The sequence below is a fragment of the Onychostruthus taczanowskii genome, unplaced genomic scaffold (genome assembly GCF_017590055.1).
Source record: "Onychostruthus taczanowskii isolate IOZ18803 unplaced genomic scaffold, ASM1759005v1 scaffold39, whole genome shotgun sequence".
NCBI lineage: Eukaryota > Metazoa > Chordata > Aves > Passeriformes > Passeridae > Onychostruthus > Onychostruthus taczanowskii.
The window spans coordinates 5,992,902-6,014,904 of record NW_024501348.1 but is presented as its reverse complement, the minus strand read 5'-3'; the positions used below and the strand labels follow the sequence as shown (position 1 = coordinate 6,014,904).

The 22,003-nt window shown below is 38.1% G+C and overlaps 1 protein-coding gene across 1 annotated transcript in view; it reads right to left on the bottom strand.

The window, feature by feature from the left end:
* Positions 1-22,003, bottom strand: part of UBE3D (ubiquitin protein ligase E3D) — a 78,413-nt gene that overhangs the window by 35,465 nt on the left and 20,945 nt on the right. The gene's annotated exons all lie outside the window — the stretch shown is intronic.

Here is a 22,003-nt window from a genome sequence, read left to right as displayed (position 1 = left end):
TTCCTGAAATTATTCCAAACAAAACATATATATCCCAGCATTTACTGCTTCAGGAACATACATGTTAGGAATTAGTCCTTGTGACTTGCCCTTTCACAGCATTTAACACAGATGGTTGTGGGATGTCACTGCTTTATTAGATCATTTCTCTTTTTTCTTCTTTATCCCTGTTGCTGTTAGCAGCACTTTTCCATAATCTTTATTATAGAGGAAAGAGATAAGCATCTATGCATAAAACAAAAGCTAAACAAACCACAAAGAATCCACTGTTGGTCACCTGAGTTTCATGGTCTTTCTATATAAGGGCAGTTGTCTCACTTCCAGTACAGGAGAGGAGACTGCTTTTTACTGGAAGAGGTAGATGGGCTGATAATGTTCCTCAGGAGAGTGAGCATCCACAGAGGACAGCTCAGCTGATCGCTCCCAGCACAATTCCCAGACTCACCGCACAGCTTGCTACGCTGGCTGAAAGGAGTAAGGGGGAGATAAGACATAAGCTTGGGGAAAGTGAGGTTGACAACAGAAATAATGCTGTACTTCCTTCAGCCAATATTCAACCTTTCTACACCGCAAAGAAGTCTTGAGATTCTGGACTTCACAATCTGACACAAGAAAATATGATTCTCAGTATCAAACAAAATTCATAAATTCTAAACAAATTCCCTAAGTCATTGTGGGGTGCAAGACTGCATCTACTTTGGACCAATTTTGTGCAAGTAAAATCTCACCACTACCTATTGGCCTTGCCAGTATTTGAGGGAAATATGACTCAGTTTTAGAAACCAGGCTTTAAAAGAGTATGATGCAGTAAAACATACTCAGGAAAATGGTACAAACTCAGACCATGCTCTGAGTCAAGAAAAGGGCATGCCAGAGTGATTTTTTTTTTCCACAGGATGTTAAATCCACCTCTGCAAATCACCATTATCATCCAGTTTTGTCTGTCAGTGATCTCACCAACAGGAAAACACAAATAATTCTAAGCATTCTGTCTGCCGCTCCATTCTTTCCATTTTCTCTCTCTTTCCTTTATCCACTCTTCCCCGAAACTTATATTAATCCTTTGAGTTTATTTCAACCAAAATTTTCTGAAGGAAGACGTCAAATAAATTAGGTTTGGGGAAGTTTCATGTTTTCCTGATTTTCAGGAGAGTACTGAGAAGAAATGCACATTAGTTGCTCCGCAGAGAAAAGCTGCTAATGGAACACAGCAACATACATACCAGCTAATCAAGTGGTGTTTACCCAGGAGAATATGAGCACAGATTTATTAATATGGTATTTCTAACTAGCAAAATCAACTACTATAAGCAAAGTAAACATGTTCTTCAGAGCCCACCATACTCCCTAACAAGTGAAACAAACTGAGAGACTTGGTGCTTTTACTTAAGTGCACTCTATGTTGTGGGTTCAGGACAACTGGAAAAAAAAAATTTTAAATTTTGAGGCAGGAAGAAGAATTGGTGATAATGGAATTGACCCCTAGTAAGAACAACAGTCAGGGGTTTCCTCAGTGTTAATCAAACTTGAGATGCAGCCTCTGCAGATCAGAGTGAAACCTCAAACTCAGAACAACTTCTGCTCAAGCTAAGAGATCTCTATTAGTCTCACCAATGAAAACAGACATAAGATGGAAAGATATAATTACAACCTTCACATAACTTTCTTTCTGAAAAGGACAGAACCACATACCATGAATGCTAATAAAACTTGAATATATTTCTGGCACACAATTCAGAACTGAACCGAAGTAATACAGAAAGCAAAGAAGTAAAACTTGACTCATGGAGGGTGATACTTGGCTAGATGCTGATGCGAAACAACAATGTGCTATGTGCTAAACGGTCAGAACAGTGCACTCCAAACAAGTGAAAAATAAAGATGACAAACTGAGACTATCTTCCCCCTTGCCCTTTCCAATGCTTTCTCTAAGGAACTGGTCATTTGAAGAGAAATTCATAATTTTTTATATGATTCCTGCATTCCCATAAACAGTCAAAGAAATACAGTTAGGAAAGTAAAGTTCCCATAGTCACATGTATAAAATGTTTCTAAAAATGAAGTGGTATTTTCAAAGTTGTTTAGTTGATAATAATGTGAAATCCGGGAAAATTTTGATTTCTTTAAAAAATAAAAAGAAATCAACAAATGCTCTCTGAAATTCAAGCAATTAATTCTGAAAGCAGAGAGGAGTAAAACTTGAAAACAACTACTCAGATAAGATTAAAGACAGTTACTTCTCTAACAGAAATAATTGATTACAATGATTTTAGAAAATATTTTACATTTGAATCATGCATCAGGGAATGGTATCTGTCCACTGTTCACCGTGGAATTGATCCCAATGAATTGTCTGTATAAGTTACAATAACATTTCAAAACTGTGTTCTTAAAAGCAACTTTTAAGACACCAAAATAATGAAATATATTTATTTCATAATTTCATGATATAAGAACTAGTAAACTAACACAGTCATCCATCAGGTCACAGAACCCACCCACAACATCCTAAGTATTCATGGAAAAATGCAATGTACATGGCACATCAGGGGAAGCAAAAGAATACTTTCCATCTCAAACCCGAGAAAAACTGATGAAGATTCTCACAAGATTTTTAAAAACTGGACCAGACTTGTGACCAGATTGCATTTATTTCAAAAGAAGCCTCTCCCATCAGTGTTAAAGACATTTATCAATAATCTTTCATCATACATGAGATTCATTTTTAAATGCACCTGAGCTGTCTCAGCAACAGACAAAGTAAGGCTGTTTTTGAAGAAGAACAGATAAGCCCTTTTTTCCTTTCCAGAACATCCCCATCATCACCTCTGATTTAACAGGCTACTTCTATAAATACACTAACCGAGGGTAGTCTACACAGGTCAAAAGTGGAAAATGCAAAAGCTCTTACTCAGTGTTGCTGAGGCAATGTACTAACTAGATTTTATTAATTATGATCTGGGTAAATGTGCTCTGCATTTAGGGCTCCAGATGCTGTGAAACTCTTGAAGGAGATGTTAACTGTAGCTTCGACAAAGCTTTGACAAATCAAGCCTGTGCTGAAGAATCCAACATAAAAGATGACAGAAGCTTAGCCCTGAATCTCAGAGCTCACTGAATGCTGTTAAAGCTGCCCTTTCCACAAGCTATGGCTCAGAGAAATGACAAATGACTTTGCTGAACCAAAGGACAAACCCGCTGAATTAAATAACTATTTGTAAAAGTGATTTAATCTAAAAACAATTCTTAATTATGGTTGATGATGTGTCTATATACTTAATGTACCAGGAGGCTAAGTTATTTATACTTTTAATTATCCTTTCAGCAATCTAAAAACAACAAAAATCAATGCCTGCTCATTAGCTACTAAACTCTTACCAAAATTTAAATAATATGGACGACTAAGAAGTGCAGTATTTCACAGTCTACAGTTAAAGTACTTCTTTCCTTTGGGAAAAAACTTGCTTTGTAGAACCACTGCTTCTGTCCTGAAACAAACATCTGTGGTCAGGTTCTACCATTCATTATTTATCCTGAGCATCTGGGAGTGTCAAGTGTGAGCTTTGAGCAAATTTTCCCTGGGATCTTGACTAGCTGTATGGTACTCCAAATCAAGAGGTATTCAATCTCTCATAGGAAACAAAAACCGTAAGAACAGAAATTGAACTCATTGGTGTTTCTGCAAGGAAATGAGCAAGAGAAGAGCAAATTATTCAGTGAAGTAAGAAGGCAAGAGAGCATGCCTCTCTGTATGTTTTGCAATGGACTACAGTGGTCAACACAGAAGCTCCATCTCGAAGTCTTAAACATTTCGTTTTTCAGTGTAGTGCTACAGAGACAAGACTGGATTGAACTGAATTTCTGTATTTTCACATGGTCTTAAAGACTATCTTTTGCAAAGCCTTCTCATTATAAAACTGCTGATATATAATCCTTACACTAAAGTGCATCATATATACAGCATATAGTATATATATTTTAATGTAGTATATACAACAGTCCTATTAACATACAATGATACATATTTCTGTAATTCACTATAGTAGTTGCATATAGAAGGACCTGCTCACTATTAAGGGTCTTCTAGCTTTTTTTCTGAGTAATGAATACTTTGATTGAAAAAAATACGCAAATCAGGAGTCTAGTAAAAAGAAGTTAGCTAGAAATCCACTGCAAAAACAACCCACTGGTTTAAAATACCCTATCCTGCAAAATGTAAGTTCTTCTTGAACTTTCAATGTGTCACCATTTGAAAAGGGCAAGTTATTTAATACCAGTAAGAAAGCCTTACAATGAAAATTCAGATTTAATCTCACCAGAGTACCAGTGTCATAATATTTTTCAGATGGGCTGACATAAGAGGTATCAACTGGTCTTGTAGTATTTCAAAGTACCTTTTAATTAAAATTATGCTATTTGCTCTGATGAATGCTTTTATAATTTAAAATCCATACTCCACATGCAGTTTTCTCATTTCTAACTCCAATGCATAGCATAGATTAACTCATGCTACAATGTACATTAAAAGACAGTGGATTAAATAATTTTGTTTGCATTAAACAACTACATATGAATCTCAACAACATTAATTTTATTAATGCATTTGAAATTATTTTATAACTTCTTGACATGCTTTGATCATTTTACGCTATTTAAAGGAAGTCAGAAAGAGAGGTAAAGCTGCCTATTTCAAACTGTAAAGCAAAGCCCAAATTATTTCACACCAACCAACATTTTTAGAAGACTCAACTGCCCTATATTAACTTAAAGGTAACTACACTGGTTTAGGGATATTTATTAGGAAATGCTATTTTCAGAGCAAAGCCTCTAGTCCACAAAATTTATTTTTTTTTTTTCCTCAAAGGGTAAAGGGCAAAAGCAGAAAACCAAACAACTGTGTTAATCTACTGTTCCAAGACAGACAAGGTTGTTTACAAGCACATTATTCCTCTTAAGCACAGAAAGCTACCTAAACATACTGCAACTTCTTGCATGGCAATAAATCTTGACATTTTAATCCTCTCCAGGAGTAACTTTGCCTCGGAGTATGTAATTTCAAAGTAATGCTCAACATACTTCTCCAGACTAAAGATTCTTGGGTGTTCACCAACTTCTTTTCTACATTGCCTTCCCTCCTCCATCTGGCTGCTCTGCAATTTCAAAAGCATTAATTTTAAGCTGCAAACTCTTATCACCCATAAAATATTTTCATTCCATTGCAAAACAGCACCAACTGTACGGTCTCTGTGGAAGACAAAACACAATTTCAGCTGCAAGAATCACTGAAATAAAGCTTAAACATCACAGAAGGATTAGCAGGTGTTCATCTACTCTGAAACCTGTAGGTTGAGATTCATAGGATCTAAAATGGATGTATGAAAACCTAAATCAAGCAGCAATGTCTAAAGCAGACATGCAATGGGACACCTAGATACGTGGGACCACAAACACTAGCAAATGTACTAAATTTAAAATTCTCAACAGTACTCAAACTAAGTACAGATGGTCTGTGAGTACAACTAAGACATATGTAGTCTTTACTTAGTTTCAGCACCAGGTAAGCAGAAACAGGCTCATCAAAGATGAAGAGAAAACGTGATTTCAATTTTGTGGGAACTGATCTTGCATATAAAATCCCAAACCTGCTAGCTATGTCCTAGAATATGCTCTACCAGCAAAAATACAGTCCATAAAGGCGTAGCAGCAGCAGATCTAGCCACAGAGCCAACCCATAGCAACAACTGTCTATGGATAGAGACATTCTTTCTTCGTTCATCTACAAGATCAACAGCTTACTGCAAAAACTGAGCCTGTAAAAGCAGAAACCTGCTGCAAATTTTCACCAGTTATAGAGAGGTTCTTTTTAGAGCATCTGACTGAGGGATAGAAGCTCACAAAAAAAATCTCCTGCTGGGCTTGTGATGTCAAACATAACTAGATATAAGAGGAAGAAAACAAGGCAGACAGTAAATTCTGTCACAATATATACTTTTTAAACTACTTTTTAAAAATTCCTATGTAATTTTTGCCTACCTGGGTGCAAGAGTAGAATCCACATTAATTTAATTTTCCTACAAAACCAAGAAAAGCACTGCAGTTTAGCCCTTGCTGATCATCACCTAAAGTCTGCTGTGACTGCTCTTTAACATCCACACTATGCAGAATTGCTGGTGCAGCTCCAAAGTACAATGCAATTGCTGACTTCTCAGCAGCAAAGCAATGTGGTCTCACTAAAAGGAGAGGCAAATTACTCTCATAAAAACTGCATGGCCAATGCTTTAGAATAAGCTTCTTCACCTTCATGGTTGTGTTAAGGCTTTAAGCTGCATTTTTTTTTTCATGTCTTACTGCATCCCAGGTAGAAAGAATTAAAGTAACCTTTTTGAAAACAATAAAGATTAGATTGCTGCAGCCAGATCACTGCTGATAAGTCTCCATAATGGAGGATGGCAGTAGCAACAGCAGTACTATGACTCTACAATGCAGTTTTCATGAATATGGCTATACAACTCAGAATGAAGGGATAGATTAGAATGCCTCTTAAAATACTTTTCCTCACCTTAAGCACCTCTTGATTCCTTCCTGGATACACCTTGCTCTAAATTAAATTAACAGATTGCTCATTATTTCCCTAATGAATGATAATAACTGTAGACTACTGTGCTTGGGAGGGATGCAGAGGACACAGCAGTGTGCTACTGACCTGTGCTAACAGCCTGACTGATCCCATCTTACTTGCAAGGAATACCAAATATGAGCAGCGACACCATCAAACTAGAAAGCCTCTCTTCCCAGTAAGTATGAACCAAGTACTTGAATTCTCAGGTTACATCTCTTTTTTTGTTTTTTTTCCTAACCTCTGAACACTTTGGATCTGTATTTAAGGGTATAAAAAGGCCACTTGCCCTGGCAAACGTGTGTACGCCTTTTCTAATAGTGCCTATTTCCTGAAGGGTGCAAGTGCGTAGTAGAGCTGTAGAAAAACAAAGTACTGTGTAAAAGCTCCTTCAGGGCACCTGCTGACATCAATATAGTTACTCTAGTAAAGGCAAAGTAATTCCAGTCAGCTCACCCTTAATAAGTTCATTTAATTTTAGGGAAGCCTGCTTATGGAACTAGTGATGTCTTGCTGGACCGACTGCTTTCCTCAGCAGATTCTTGCAACTGTTGTTGTCAACCTATAGTTTTTTTCATCATTAACAATGTATTCCTCTAGATGAACACTTGCTTTACAGATATTGTGGGAAAAGTATAACCCAAGATGTTTATCTCCAAAATTATGCAAATAAAGCAAATGTGCTTAAAAGTCAGGGCAGGAGAAGGAAGGTGGAGGTAACTGGCAAGACAGAAAATATAAAATCACAGAAGCATTTTAATTGGGATAGACCTCTAAGATAATACAGTACAGCTGTTAACCTAACACTACCAAGTCCAAGTACCACCACAAACACTTCATTTTCACAGAGGAAAAAAAGGTATTTGCCTTGGTGTATTTTTTCCATAAACCAACTCAAGAACTTACAGAATCTTATCAAGGGACTCTAGAGATGGGTCATAAATGTAGAGCACCTTCTCCTCACTGTCTGCACATTAACCAGCATCTCCTGTGTGCAGCTGAGCTTCCCACCTGAAGGCTGAGACAATAGGCTGTCTCTCAGCCCCTCCAGGCATCATGACACTAGGTAGAAGGACCAGAGAAAACTCAAAATATCTCTGCTGTCTCCTGGGTTCCACTTCCACCAAACTCACACACAGGAATGATTTTACAGACTCTTTTCTCACTCCTTCCCCTCTCAAGGTTGGAAACTCCAATCATAAAATAGGAGACTCAGGAGAAAGACATAAATGTCTTTTTCAGAAATATTGGCATGTCTAAAGTTTTGAATGCCCAGATGTTATCAATAACACTACTCTCCTGAAAGTGCCTTTAAATCTCTCCATGAAACTATAATCTTTTTTTAAAAATCATCAAAATGAGGTGTAATATTAGTGAACATAAAAAATGTGGTGTCAGGTATCCTCTTACAAATACAAGGGCCCTTCACTTCACAGAAAGTTTCCCCTCTACAGAAGTACTACATCCAGGATCTAATAATGATTTTTCACCATGTAAAATGTGAAAAGCTGATAAAGAGGTAATCAAAAAATCCAAACCCATCATTCTAAACAGTGGCAAGGCAGATCAAATACAAGAATTAAATTTTGTACTAGTTCAGTACAAAAGGTTCCAAAAACCTCATGAGCAGTATGCCCAGACCCACTGAGGGTCAGATGCTTAAGAAAGAGAAGACCTATGTAATTTGAAATGGCATTTAATTCACTTCAGTTCACCCAATCACTTCTCAGGTGACCAAATTATTCTAAGAGCAAGGGGATTAAAAAAAAGCTGGAGACTGTGAAGATAATTCAGCTTTCAAAGAGAAGTTCTCATAATGAAAACCGGGGCAGTGAACCAAGCTGCAGCACCTTAGCAAGGAATTTTATTAGTATATCTACTTCAAAATAAATTAGTATACAATGCCCAAGATTTTAAAAAATGTACTTATTATTCTTGATCTGTTCTAATAATTCTAAGCATCACAAATACAATGTCAAGAATTATTTTGAGTTATTTAAGCTCCTAGTTTCATCTGTGATTGACTTGTTTTCTGGTTTCATCTCTTTAAAGTCCTCCTTCATTCACTGAGACATTACTGAAGTCAGTCCAAAAATACCTGGTCTGCTTGCTCAAAACAGCTACCAGATGATTTCCAAATTGGTAACTCTGATTGAACTATCTACAGAGCAGCAGCAACTATGTCATGTGTGCCCAACTGTAATACTCATTATTAACAAAATCTCAAATTTCAGAAATGCTGCAGAAAAAAGAAAAGAAGGCCCCACAACAGCAAAACAATTCAAGAGATGGACAATAATTGTTCGGTGTTTCATCAGATTTAAAGATTTACTAACTCTTCATCCTTAAAAGCAGAACTTGGTATCCAGACTAAATCATTCCACATTGAGCAATGTGAATACAAGGACATTCCAGGACAATGTTCCCATCACTTATTGAAACAAAACATTATCTGGGGCATAGGAGGATTACATATTCCTCTTGGATCTACAAAATGTAAAAATACATGCAGATGCTGCTTAAAGACCAGTACCTGTAGCTTAATCATTAATCTAGAACACCTATGTGTCTCCATTCTGTCACAATACTCAGTGTCACTGCTTGTAAACACATCAATACCATCCCCAGCTACATTCAGGCTTTCATTTTTTCTTCAGGGTTTCCTGGGACTGTGCAGCTCCTAGTGTAGACTGCCCTGTATGAAGTGTCAGTGAATCTAAATACTTTCACAGCAAACACTGATAAAATTAAAAGAGCAGAAATTTACCCAAAGGAAGGCTGAATGGAATAGTGTACATATTTATCAATCTTACAAAAGGAGAACACCTGGTTTCTGGAAAGGGACAAAGAATGTACTTAACTTTTGGGATAGACAGATTGCTCAGGTCTAAGCAAAGGAGCGAAAAGGTCTAAAGCAACTCTGGTGCTTTGAAAGTGCAGAACTTAAAACTTTCTGCCATCTGCACTATGGCCTCCTGTAAAATACCCTTCCTGAAAATATCAGGTTCAATTTTTGTAATTTAATTAAATGGCCTAATGTTAAATCGGATTTTTCATTTCCAAACCTATGGAAACAGTTTAATTTCCTAATTCCTCAAAGAAAACAAGAGGGAATTGAACATAAAATACCTCATGAAATACATTCCACTTCATTTCCCTTCTAGAGTTTCCCAGGAGAAGGAAGTAGAGGGATGCTAAACTGAGGCCCCAACAATGGCATACCTGAGTAAAAATTACCTCTTAGAGAAACAGCAGAGATCTGGGTGCCGAAGAATGAGACTAGAAAATCAGATTAATTGTACAGGAGAATGAATTCTCCTGCTAGGAAATGAGGTCTATCTTCCATCTCTGCTTTTTCTTCGGTATTGCAAGTAGTTTTCTTCTAACAATGCTAAAGATTTCCACTGCTGGTTCCTAGTATACTGAAATGGCCTTAAAATTCAAGAGCTGCTGCCACTCCGATTTATATTTTATATTTGTTAATAGTAACTGTGGCTTTGCAGTAAAGGAATTCAGAGAGAAGATCCCTCATACCTTTCTCTATGATTTCAAGTCTACGTTTATCAAATTATCTTCATTTTTAAAGTGCTGTCTGAAGAGCAGCTTTGCTCTGCATGGGTAAACATAGGAAAGGTTTTATCTTCAATAAGGGCTTAGATATATAATCCCAAATCTCAGTGGGCCTTGTTAAGGCAACATCATAAATTTTTTACACATCCTTATGAGTTTGGGAAAAAAATTTTTCTACATATCAGTCTGAGCTTATACTGACTAATGTGGCCTTAGGGAAGAGACTGTTGAAATTCATGCATCTAGTCATCAAAAATGCATTGATAGATGCAATTATGATAAATCAGCATAGGTTTATTAAGTAAGATTTTTTTTTAAATTAGTAGTTACGGGTAAAAAAAAAAAAGAAGACGTTCAGACCCAATGGATAAATGCTGTAAAGCTGGTACAACCTGCTATTTCTGTGCACTGTGAGCACACTAGGAGGTACTGGCATCACTCAGTCTTGGTACTCAGTGACCTGATGGATGGGCAGGGGTGAGATATCTGATAAAGCTACTGGTCTCAGCAGCTGATCCTGCCAGGACACCTGAACTGCTCATTACTCATTTCCTAAACTTTCATGGTTCAATATGCAGTGTCTTTAAGCAATCCAAAATTGGCAACAATTTACTTTCAACCATATGCTCTAAACTGAAGCACCTGAGGACCTGACTGTCAAGTGGCTCAGATGTCAGTGCAGCAAAAGCAAGGCAAGCAGTTGGTGCAGTAACCTCACCTAAGACCATGACTGAAAAGCAGGGTTGGCTTCTGCAAGACAATCTGAGTTTCCCATCTAGGCTGTGCAGGGAGAGTGGTAGAGAGGCAGCAGCAAACCCTTGCCTTGTTACTCATGGTCACACCACCATCCCCAGGAAAGGCTCTACCCACAAAGCACAGGGATTCAGCACTAGGTAGAAAATACAGCCCTAATATGAGCTCACTGTCACACTAGCCAGCAGTCTCAACACTGTCACTGGTACCAGGAGGGATGGTGTTTTTGATACCCTGCCCTAACAGTATTGAAACAGGAGTGCATTTAGGGCTGTGGAATAGCCACAACAGTAACACAGGTTTTGTCAGCAAAACAAACCAGGCAAGCAGCAGAGCAAAATTATCTAAGAAGAAAAAAATCAAATTAAATCAAAGTTGAATGAACCAATGGTCTGTATGATGAGATGGCACTGCTGTTACCCTGTACATAAAGCTCTAAGTTCCCTAGCCACAGTATAAAGCACTTGCCTGGGTGTTCTTACAGAGGTTATTCTACCAGCTGTGCCACATGAAGATTTATACATGCTCCATAAACTTTAATTCCCTTTTTCAGTCCTATTATACCAAGCAGGGGGCCACTTCTGAAGTTGAAATGGATTTTCAGAACAATATAAAGATGAAAATGTTTTCTGGCCTCTGATTTTTAAACCTTTGGGTAAAATTAAATCTCTTCCACAGCACTGTTGATATTCCATATAGAAGTATTCACAAATACCAGGCACTCCAGAACATTATGTCTGAATCCAAAGGGAGAAGTTATCCTGCTGTACAGAAAAAATGGTGTAATCACTGTTCACAAAAATGTCTCAGCTTGATGCTTTAAATTTTTTCTCCTGATGTACTGACTTCAGAAGAGAAGGAAATTCAGTATTTTAAGATGCAATTACCTCCAGCAAAGCAAGAAACACCACAAATAATAGAAGTGGTTGATCCCAAATTTGCTGACAGCAAGATTTATTCTTTCTATTCATTCAGTTTAAGCCATTGCCAAACAAAAGCCTAATGACTGTAGTTAGAATTTCATATATGTCATATTTTCCCTTTCACACTGAAACCACAATTTTAATACATGAGTTTATTTTTATCGTCATTTTCTTGCTCCACAAAAAATTATACGTCTTGCAAAAATTGTACAGAAGCTCACTCAACGCAGGTAGCACAAAACTGAAGTATGAGATGTGGCTAGAAATCAAATTTAACAAGCTATTAAATCCTAAATAAATAAAACCAGCAGTCAAGAACACAGCTTCCTCTCCTAAAAGTAAACTTCAAATTAAGTCAAAATCCTAAACCAGTATAGATTTTTTTACATCTATTACTACATCACACAGTTCACTTTGGAAACTCACAACAGACTGACTGCATATCTGGAAAGACTCAACTTTCCACTAGCCCCTTTTCCATGTCCTCTGCCAGTATGTGTCCTCACATGTCTGTCAGTTTTTCTCTGTGCAGGGAAATACTCTTCCATAAATAATCCCTCCACCCTTCCCAAAACTGTCCCTAGTTTTAACACCTCCTCTCCTCAGAGCTATTTCCCAAGTTTTCCCTTTCAACTACTCTGAAGTTTCCCGCTTTCTGCTACAGCAGAGATTCACCAATGCCTGTTTAATCCTGGCTGATGCTGATGGAGCCCTTGCAGCTCTTAGGCAGAGCTGTCCAGAGTCCTGCTGTCCGGCTGCATACACCAGGCACAGCAGGAGGAATCACACGAGGCCACACACCAACCTTGTGAGAGCACTGTGGGGGCTGCACCACACACATACACCTTGACACAGTCAGATTAGTGAAGGCAGATTGTTTTGGCTCTTTAGTTTTAGGAGCTTTCTTAAAATTTTATGGGTCAAGAAAAAGGGAAAGCTTTCAGCTTAGAAGCATAAGGGAGGCATGCAGCCTGGCAACCAAGTTCTGGACATGAGCAAGAGCAGAAGAAAAAAGGAATAGAAAGGGGATTTAGATGGAAGACTTAAATCTATGTTTAAACCAAGTCAATGCTGATGCAGGAGTTGATGCCACAGACAGACTAAAACAGATTTTTGATAAAAGGAAGTGGTAATGAAAAAACTGTGTCACAGACACCAGCTCAATGAGAAGTCTTTCAGTAGATGACCTTATTCAAACAGGAGATGAAACAGCTGAAAACAAGTCAACTATAAACCTTTTGTAAATAAAGTAAATTAGAATGGACTTCAGATGTAGGAGAACACAGCACAGGTAAAGAAATAAAACCACACTTGATATTTAACAAATGGTTGAGTAACAGTCCAGTCAAGACTGTGATACCAATGTGGCTCTCTATGCAAAAATGTTCTGAGACTGAAATGATTTCTGGCATGAAACATTTCAGGTGCATGTGTGGGAAGGGGCAGGTTGGGCCTCGGCTTCCATGAGGCAATGCCATGCCCCACACAGCCCCAGGCCTATTTCCCAGCCCTGCAGAGGCTGCCAATCCCCAGCACATGGGAGCCAATGTTCCACTCTTGCCTCTGGAGACCCATTCTAGCCCCAGAGTGACCAGATGACCAGAACTCCCACGTGGGGAAGGTGCCCAGGAAAGCCAAAGGGTATCTAAGCCAGGACAAGCAGTGAGCACATCTTGACCCTATCTCTTCTAGGAATTTCTGTCAGCTGAACACCATGGGAACCAGGAGTGGTAGCTATAGTCGCTATACCAAAGTGGTAGCTTTGCTCTTTTCTGTAGCTTCCTCTCCTTCTTCTACTAATTCCTTCTTCTTACAGTTTTGAGTAACTTAAAAATGGATGGGATTGGAGCTTGCGAAGTCAATGCTTTGAGAAGATGCTTTTGTGTTGATTGAATGCTGCTCTAAACTTTTGTCGAAGTTCTCTGATTTTTCAAAGTTGGCAGTAAATTTTTTTTTATTGTCTTGACCTCTTCAAAATATTCTTCCTGTGCATCTAAGTCAGAGTACATAAAAAACTGTAAGCCCTTTTAAGACTCTTGTCAAGCATGTTTTTGGGGCCTTACAGATGTCACTCCAAATTGCTTCCAGAGAGCAAAAGAGTTACGTTGAAGGTGCATTTGAAAGTCTTTTGGCAGAGGTGGAACACTAAACTAGAAATTTAAGGCTAAAATACTCACCTCCCTGGAAGAACAGTTATTGGGCTGTTACTCTCATGGCCATACACAGTGGGAAAACAGGCATGGTCAATCCAACACCTCACTTCTGACTAGATCTAATAGTCCAGTCTTTTGGAAATTACTTGGCTGAAGCTCTAAAATTCTGCACAACTTTATTCCCTAGAACAACCCTTCCCAGCTTTCCAGTCAGATTTCCTCCACATTTTCCTCAGATATTCATGACCAGATATGGTGAAGCGGATTGAGAACTGAATGAAGGACAGATCCCAGAAGGTCCTGGCACAGGGTCTAGTTGGAGGCCAGGACTAGTGATGGTCCCCAAGGTTCAGCAGTGGGCCCAGCATTCCTTAACTTATTCCTCCATGATTTGGATGCAGGGGCAGAGGCCACCTCAGCAAGTTCTCTGATGACCCAAAGCTGGAGGAGTGGCTGATATTCCAAAGGGCTCTGAAGCCCTTCAGAAGGACCCCAACAGGCTGGAGAGAGGGGCAGAGAGGAACCTTCTGAAATTCAACAAAGGAAAGCACAGGGTCCTGCACCTGGGGAAGAGTAACCCCTGGCTCTACAACAGGCTGGAGACTGACTTGCTGGGAGACAGACCTGGGGGTCCTAGTGAATAACAAGCTGTCCATGAGCCAGCACGTGGCCAAGAAGGCCAATGGTATCCTGGGGTGCATTAGGAAGAGCATTGCCAACAGGAGAAGGGAGGTGATCCTGCCCCTTTACTCAGCTTTTGTAAGTCCACATCCGGAATCTAGTTCTGGGCTTCTCAGTACAAGAGAGACATGGAGCTCCTGAGCAGGTCCAGTGGAGGACAACAAAGTTGATGAGGTGACTGGAGCATCTCTCTTATGAGGAAAGGCAGAGGGAGCTGGGCTTGTTCAGTCTGGAGAAGAGACAACTGAGACGGGACCTCATCAATGTCTACCAGTATCTAAAAGAGAGATGTCAGAGGCTGGAACCAGTCCCTTCTCAGTGGTGCTGAGCAATAGGGCAAGAAGCAATGGGTAGAAACTAATGCACAGGAAGTTCCACCCAGATATGAGGAAGAATTTTTTTACTGCACAGGTGACTGAGTATTGGAACAGACTGCCCAGAAAGGTTGTGGAGTCGCCCTCACTGGAGATATTCAAGAACCATCTGGATTAAATTCTGTGCCATATGCTCTAGGATGACCCAGCTTGAGCAGGGAGGTTGGACCAGATGGCCCCACAGTGGTGCCTTCCAACCTTACCTACTCTGTGATAGGTATCACTTATTATGCTTATTAATTATACAAATAATTTAATTTATAGCTTAAGGCCAGTAGGCAGAGGAGCCATCATCAGAATTACTTTTTCTGTTTTGATGCCACAGCACACAAAACAGGCAACCAGCAGCAATAGCCTACTGTTGCTGCACACACAAAGATGGAAGAATCCTGACCAATTTTATAAATAAGCCTTTTTTCTTTGGTCTCAAGTCATTCACTCCCAATTTGCTTTATTGTTACCAATTTAAAAATATTTCAAGTATAAGTGGCAGCTTAAATTGTAAAGTATTGTTAGTTTACACAGTCTGTCATGGAGAAACACAACAGAAACAACGAATGCTAATTAATTTAAAACAGGTCAAGATACTAAAATCCAATAAATAAATCACGTTTTGAGGTTTAAGTAGTGCATGTCAACCATCTGTCCAATAAGCTTTTATAAGATTTGCTTTTTTACTCTTGGCTCATTACTTGATTCCTGCCTGCTCAAATAGATCCCGTCGTTTTAAACGCATTACAGGAGTTGAGTATTTACAGTTCCCAAGCGAACCCAACCGTCTTTATAAGTCTACGAGAAACAAACTGCAAGCATCCAAGTGGAAATCTGCTATGTTTGATATATGATTATAAAATTACCCTCAATGGATCAGCACTATCATATTTAGTCTACCTGTTTTTAAAAAAAGCAGTGTTACAAGGAAAGGAAAATGAAAGCTATACATATACATAGTAAGACTTGAGTAGATGTGACATTGATTTCCTTCCAGCAAGTAAGTCTAGCCCCTAACTGTAATCATCAAGAACAGCACATGCAGTAGTTTAGGATCCTCATGTCCATTTAGCTGGTGGGAATTCTGAATTGTGCTTTGCTAATCCCCACCTAAAATCTAGCAGGACGTAATTTCATGGGAGGTTAAAAGAGTACCACACATCAGTAGTGAACTTCTGGAACTTGTCACTTGATTGTGGAGGCAGACAGCACCAGAAGGCCAAAAAGTATTTATTCAAACAGATGATAAAAAAATGAATGAACAGACAGTAAAGGAAATAGGCAGGGCTGTATCCTCTGGCATCCTTAATACAACTACAGAGCTGAGAACTACAAGAAAGTGCTCACACACTACTCTGAAGAACATTTCTGGATGTTGGAGGGACGATACAGAACTACACACTAAAGTGCTCTGACCCAACATGGCATTTCTTACATTCCTATCATCCTGTAAGTGTTATTAACTACCTGGCAATGCAGTTGTTTCTGACAACACATTTTAAATTAGTTTCAGATAGTCTTGCTCCTTTTAATTTACAATTTTTTGCCACCCAACTTGCCATTTTTCGTATTACCAATCCTAATATTCCTCAAAGAGCTGAACTACAGCAAGGTAAGTCAAAGACACATGAAAACCACCAAAATTGTGCTTACCTGAATTGCAGAGTTTCACAAATAAATATGAAGAATATGGAAAAAAGGAAAAAGCCTGAAATGTATTTTTTTGTTTTACCACATTACAGAATCACAAATCCTGATTCAAAAGTATATTTGTGATCAGAGACCTTAAAGGAATATTTATCTTTCCTTTAAAAAAAATTAGACCATAAGAAGTAGTTAAGCAATAGCCCTTACAGTCAATTTCATATTTTTACATTGCCAGTTATTCTGTAGATAGCATTTAACACTTTTAATGCAGAGAACAAAAGCAGTACCTGCAAGACAAGTACTAATACAACAGCATCTTTCACAATACACAAGACAACAGGCAGGCTACCAATCAGATTATCAACAAATGGATAAGCTATTTGGGATTACAAATCCCATTTTAAAAACCAGTAGGAATCCTTCCTCCTCTGACTTCAGTGTGAAATTTCAAAAGATGAACAAAAAAAAGCAACATAAGGAAAAACCTCAGCTGCAATGATAAAATGAGCAAAACTTTTGAGAAAAATGAGAATTTATTCAGTACACAAAGTTTATTCCAACAGTTCTCTACTTCAATTAGTACTTCTAAGGCCATTTTAAATAGCCAAGATTAGATACCAAAAATACAATAGCTCCAAAGAGTGTTTAAGAGCAAGAACCAAGTTTCTAAGTAACTACCATAAAAGGCTGCTGCACATGGCAGGTGTAGTTTAAAGAAACAAGAAAGGCAGGATATTTCTCCTCAAAGTTATACTTAAAAGTTGTGCACACTTTTTCCCAGAGGTGGGAAAGGATGCTATGAGTACTGAAGAGCAGTCTGCTGCCAAAACATTCAAATTTCATGAGGCTTATAGCTTCCACATGTCTATCAAACTCAGAAGTATTCTTTTCCTTCCTGTCCCAAAACCCTGATTGGCATCCAACTCTATCTTTTAAAAATTTCTGCCTCTCTGTACAATCATTTCTTCTTACTAAGGTAACTCATCCCACCCATGGTGTCAGTTCTCTTAACTTTATACCATGAAATAATTCAAGAAGGGAATAGAAAAAAAAAAAAAAAAAAACCAGAAAAAAAAATCTGAAACAAACCAGACCTTTCACGTTCTATTTACAATCACATCCACTCTTTTAATCATTCCAGACAGAGAATGCACTAAACGAGACAGCACAAACCAGAAAAACACTGGGGACTTCTCAGTCAGTCAATTATTTATCTATGTGGTCCCATGTGTTTTCTACAGGCAAAGTCACTGAAAAACTACAAAAATCTCAGACATTCAAATATCAGTGAAATAGGACACTTTTTCACATCACACAATAGTTTGATGTTTTTACGAGAAGTGAATTACTCTAAAGTCATATACAGAATGAAAACCATTATTGGGAGAAACAAACAACATTCTGGAATGTATCAATAACAGCTTCATAAACAGCTAACTATATATGGACTCTAATAAAAGCACTAGGACTCAAACCCTCCAGGTTTTCAGGCACAAACTCAATTTTCCAGCTTATTCTTGTCCCTCTAAAGCTAATAAAATGAACAATTTCTGGAGGTAATTTTTCAACTCCCAAATTATATGCAGAAAATTTTTACATAGGAAAAGGCCTCTGCAAAAGCTGTAAACCATTCAGAGATGCATATGAGATACAAAAATCTATCAACGACCTTTTGACAAAGCTTTTCCCTTTAGAGCAGAGTGCTAGGCAAAGTGCAATTTTCCTCCCACTGTACCTTCACATATATTTTCTGAGATCAAGTTATGGTCAAATTGCCACATAACCACATTTTCAATTTTCTTCATACATTTTTACAACACTCTCACTTCAGCAGTATTTACTATTATCACTTCCAGCAGCTAAGGCTGTTTGCATAAGGTGTTATTTGCCAAGAACCTGCTATTTGAAAGGAAGACCTCTTCTGTACAGCAGATTTGTAGGTGGAGAAAAGTAGCCTTATTGATGGAAAAGTGGAGGGAACCAACATAATCACATGCACATGATCCATACAGGACAGAGCAAAAAATGCATGAGATAGCCTTCTCTAATTGAACTCAAACACATCTATAAGATACCTCTTTCATGCAGTTTCAATTAATTTGCTGTAGAATTTTCATAAAGCTCCCTCACGGGCTAAAAGCTTAACTGCAGACAGACTTAGCCAGAACTTGTGTTATCACACATAACGCACACCTAAGTGTTTGTAGCCCTGTTTCATTCACTGCTGAAGGAGTAAGATACAAATCACTACAACACTTAAAGGCTACCCTCAGGAAGATAGAGGAATACAGCTCTAAGGACAAATGACAAGAACTACTATAAGAAGCATATCTGGATACACTTAACCCTATTTTAACTTCACAATGCCTTAAAAGTTACTCAATGTTCTCAAGCAAAGGAGCCTAATATACAGAGAATATCCAGAGCACAGCTGTTAAGAATTCCTTGCCAAAATAAAGGTATATGGAGAGAGGTTCCACATGACATATTCAGAGATTGTTCCTATCCCATATGCCAGTCGCTCTACCAGAGCCTGGAAGAAGAAAGATGCTTCTTCCTTCCACAGACAATATGGAGATTGGAAGGGCCATCAGCAGGACACATGTTGGGAACAAAAATGGCCACGAAGAAGGAAAAAAATTCTGAACAAAATTAGGATGGAATTTGATAAAGGACATCTGCAAAAAAAAACAGAGGAAGGCTGCTTATTAGACTGTAATCTACCTGGAAAGGAGCTGATAGCCAACACACCAACAAATTTGACATGAAATCAGCGTATTGTTGACGCCACACAACAGGTAATTACCTTCACAGCAACACTCAGCCTAACTCAGACCACAGCTTTGTTAGAAAAGGATCAGCCACCCCTAAACAGCAATAACTCCAAATGGGTAATTACCAGTCAGCAGCCAGTAATGAACCATGGACATTTATCCTACTTGAATGTTTGTTTCCTTTGCATTGTTAACATTTAGAGCAATACTGAATGTAAGGTACAGTGATAGATGTGCCAGTGATTTACTGGAGCAAAGAGAGGTCTGTTGCTCAATGAAGCAGTGTTGTTCACAGGACATAATTCCTAGTTTAAGGGGAAAAACACTTCTGTATCCAAGGAAGAGCATTAAGCATTAAGTTAATTACGATGAATTGCAAAACTGAGCTCTGAATAAAGGAGGGATAAAATGAGTTTTCGAGTGAGACAATAAATTTCTTCTGACACCCTGAAAGTCTTGAAATGAAGATCACACTCAAAAGCTTCTACATTCCCCTCAAGAAAAATATTCAAGTGTATCCCCAGGAAAGGGTGTGTGAATGTGAATTATTAGGCAATATGGTCAGACTTTAGCAGCAGCATTTGCCAAGGCAGAATTTCAGAGCCCAAGACCTCGACTGCTACAATGGAACTGTGTATTTATCTCACAGTTATGCTTGTGTACATGAACTAAGTACATATTTTGTTTATTTTCTTTACCCATCTTTTACAAATATGTGATTATGTTGCTATATTTAGATATTAAAGCAATACTTCTAGTTAACCTCAATCTCTTTTAACCTATGGCCCAGCTAACCAGCACAGACTCTGCAGTGTCCACAAGCAAGAAAGGTGCTTCCCCTCCCATCACTCAGCTCAGATTCTGGCCCTGCCAGAATTGGACAGAACCCAAATGTACCCAGGGACTCACAGCAACTGAAGAGGCCTTCTAACCTAAAACAGGATGCCAGAGTGCACACTTATCCCATGCAGCTACTGAGGTGTGCCGGGGTCTAGGTCACATGCAGACCTCCTGTTGATCCCCTTCTACTCTGGAGGTGTCCTTGCTTATTCCCCTCTCATGGGAAGCAGGCCCTGGGCCCTGAAACCTTTCCATTATTCCAAAGGCAGGTGTATGTGCAGAAGACAGCAAGGTGCTATAATTTTTATCAGAACGTGGGCATCTGAAAGTTTGGAACTCGCACTAAACAAGAAATCAGACACTTCAAGAATTCTTGAAATAAAATTTGAGTTCCAAATGCCAACACATCACATTAAATAAGTCATACTGGTTTTGGTATTTTTGCTTATGCTGTGTTTACATTCCTGTTCAATATAGACAGATTTCAGTCTGATTGCACAGATTCAGGTGGTACTTGAGGCCAGCTGATAAATGAGTTAGTGGAAACAGATTGAAGTGCTAATGTCCTTTTTACTGTTCTTTCCTAGAAATATAAAAATGGAAAAACAATACTAAACCAACAGTTTAACTTCTGAAGCTTAAAAAAATAATCTTCCATTATTTCTCTTCAGTTATTTCACTTGTCCAGGAGCTGGATAGAGAAAATACCAATTACTGTCAGAGAAGAATTAAAACCTCAGTTGTTCCTTATGCTCACTGCAAAATCCTAAAGATAAATACAAAGTAGTGGAGTGGGGAAAAAAAAGCTGAAAAAAGGTGATTTCTAACAAGTCTGTCAGTGGAGATAGAAAGAACTGAACATAACCTCACACAAAAATATTGCTGCTGAGAACTCCATTCAAGAAAAGCATTTGTCAATGCTAGAAAAAAGACTAAGTACAGGACTTTTATCTCAATAACATGTCAGAGTAAATGAACGTGTGTTAAGATAATTAAGTTCTCAGTGATAAGGAAATGAAATTTGAAAAGCAAAACTCTAAGTTACACTTCTGTAAGACTTCAGAGTAGTAAGTGAAATATCTTTCATTTCAGAAAGATTCTTGCAAAATATCTCCCATTCTCAGAATAAGCAGTTTAAATGATAATACTTCAGGATGTATTTTGAATACCTAAATAACATTTAGATTTTCCAAAGCCATCTTCTGAAGCTATTACATTAATAAAGGTATTTTTTTCTCTTACATGACTAACATTAACCATGTAGAATGACCTTTTCTCTAAATATTAAAATTTTGCATCCTCTCCATTCATCACAGTTTATTTCTGCTATTCAATATTGCATCTGCTTGAAATATAAAAAGAATACACTTGGCAACATTCAGGATAAACATAATATAATGAATCACACATGCTTGTAAGGTGTATGTTATGTTTCTCCTACAAAAATATTAAATTCATATACACATTTGCTTGCCTTTGTGAGAAAACATCTCTGTTGTAGTTTTATGAGGTTTTGGGCTATAAATTATTTGTGTATTGACTGAGTCTGGATTGAATGTCTTCCTCCATAGTAATTTAAATCTTTCACCTAGTTTCCCAAGTTTAAACAAAAAACAACAACAAACCACCATTTAAGTGTGACTTACACAAAATCAATGCTTTCTTTTCTGTCACTGCACAA